The sequence below is a fragment of the Petaurus breviceps genome, unplaced genomic scaffold (genome assembly GCF_028583685.1).
Source record: "Petaurus breviceps papuanus isolate PSGF00001 unplaced genomic scaffold, PetGlider_PUasm1.0 76, whole genome shotgun sequence".
Taxonomy (NCBI): domain Eukaryota; kingdom Metazoa; phylum Chordata; class Mammalia; order Diprotodontia; family Petauridae; genus Petaurus; species Petaurus breviceps.
Genome location: NW_027186473.1, coordinates 26,574,693 through 26,577,035, shown reverse-complemented (window position 1 = coordinate 26,577,035; position 2,343 = coordinate 26,574,693). Strand labels below are relative to the sequence as shown.

Genomic DNA, 2,343 nt, shown 5'->3' with positions numbered 1-2,343 from the left:
AGAAACAAATCAAGTAGGCAGATTTCCAAACTGTCCAACCATTACATCCATACCCAGTCAACATCTGGGTTTCCACATCTGGGTTTTTCAAAGCCAGGGGACTCTCAACAACGGCTTCCCAGAATTCAGATCAAATCACAGAACACTTCTCAAAGTGAGTCCCAAAACAAAGCTACACATCAGGGCTTATATAGCCTTCTCCTGGCTCAGAGAATGTAACAACCTTATTGACCCACTGGCCAATCAAAAAGTATCTACTGAAAAACAAGCCTCCCTCCCCAGGCTTCTGGTGCACTTTAGCCTAGGGGCAGGGAAGATCTTCCAAATTTGCATTCCCATTACAGTAGCCCAAGATGCCCTTCAAGTGTCCCTCTGATGCTTGCTTCACCACTTTCTTGATATCATATTTGGCAGGTTTCTCCAGGGGGCAAGTCAGATCCACAACAGATACATTGGGAGTAGGAACACAGAAGGTCATGCCTGTAAGCTTCCCATTCAGCTCAGGTATAACCTTGCCTATAGCCTTAACAGCACCAGTGGAAGCAGGGATGATGTTTGGGGCAACACCACGTCCATCACTCCACAGCTTACCAGAGGGGCCATCTACTGTCTTCTGGGTAGCAGTAATGGCATGGACTGTAGTTATGAGTCCTTCCACAATGCCAGAGTTGTCATGAATGACCTTGGCCAAGGGGGCCAAGCAGTTGGTGGTGCAGGAAGCATTACTGACAATCTTAAGGGAATTATCATATTTCTCATGGTTCACTCCCATCACGAATATTGGGGCATCAGCAGAAGGGGCAGAGATGATGACCCTCTTGGTTCCACCCTTCAAGCGAGCCCCAGCCTTTTCCATGGTGGTAAAGACTCCAGTGGACTCTACAACATACTCGGGTCCAGCATCTCCCCATTTAATATTGGTGGGATCCTGTTCCTAGAAGATGGTAATGGCTTTTCCATTGATCACCAGCTTCTCATTCTCAGTCTTGACAGTGCCCTTGAATTTGCCAAGAGTGGAATCATATTGAAACATATAAACCATGTAGTTGAGGTCAATGAAGGGGTCATTGATGGCCACAATGTCTACTCCACCTGAGGTGAATGCAGCCCTGGTCACCAGGCACCCAATACGGCCAAATCCATTGACTCCAACCTTCACCATCTTGTTTCAGGGATTCGACTTAAGCAGCAGAACCTGGCGCTGAGCTTGGGAGAAAAGCCAAAAGCCTGGATAATGATTTTTGCCAGGATCCATTCAAAATAATATCATAACTTTGCTACAAAATTTTAAAAACGAAACAAGTATAACCTCACAAATTCTTACTATCATCAGATCATAGAATCTAGAATTTGAAGGGACCTTAGGAGTTAGCTATTTCATTAAGATGGTTAATTAGAGTTATCAACACCTCAGCTTATTCTTTCCTCTCATCCTTTATAGCAGACTCAGAACTTTCTGAGTAACTCTCCATTTTCCATCAGAGGCTCTGCCTGGTTTTGATTTCTCAAAATATCATTTCCATCCTGTCCCAACCCTGCCTTCTACCCCTTACTCCCATCCCCAGAATAAACTGATCACTTGGAGTCTTGGCTTTTGAGACCTGCTTTTAAGGAAAGAGTTCAGCTCACACATCTCATTTCTTACTTGGCTGTATTTGGGACTTCTCTGACTGATTTTACTATTATGTCCTAAGAAGTTCATTATGGGGATAATCTCATCATCCTGTAAGATCTCCTCAGCCTTGATACGCCACATCACTACTCTCTGTCTCTGGGTGAGGTCATGTAATGGGAATTTGAACATCTTCCTTGCCTTTACTAAGCCTAAGGGAATTTGATGACCTTCGATTCTTTGAAAATATATTCTGCCCCCTAATAGACTGAATGGAATTACATGGAGCCTGTGGTGGGAGGAGTTTGCTAAAGGGTGGAGCAGAGTCCACAGGAAGCTGGGAGTCAGAGCAAGGTAGATGATTGGGAGGAGAGGATGCTTCTGAGGGAGACAGATAAGCATATGATTAAATATTGGTCTTGTGTTGGTTTGTGGGAAGGCTAAAGGGTGGTGTGGCTCTCTGCTACATTGTGGTGCATAAACATTTATGTTGCTATGATGGATTCAGTTTCCTGGTGTTGGGATTTGGTTTTCTGATGTCTGAATAAATGTTTTACTTCTGTCTTCCATATGAAGAGTCTGTTATATTTTGCAATTGAGCACTGTGCAGGTATATTTATAGTCACTGACAGTGCTGTGAATATTGCATTGGTGCTATAGGTCATAAACTCCAAACCTCCATTTAAGGAAAGAGTTCAGTTCAGATATTTCATTTGTTTCAGTGTCACATT

The 2,343-nt window shown here is 43.6% G+C and overlaps 1 long non-coding RNA gene across 1 annotated transcript; it reads left to right on the top strand.

The window, feature by feature from the left end:
• Positions 1-343: 343 nt before the first annotated feature.
• LOC138174762 (uncharacterized) lies at positions 344-1,211 on the top strand. Its single transcript, XR_011171815.1, has 2 exons — positions 344-458; positions 1,013-1,211. It is a non-coding gene; the product is annotated as an uncharacterized lncRNA (long non-coding RNA).
• The last annotated feature ends 1,132 nt before the right edge of the window (positions 1,212-2,343 follow it).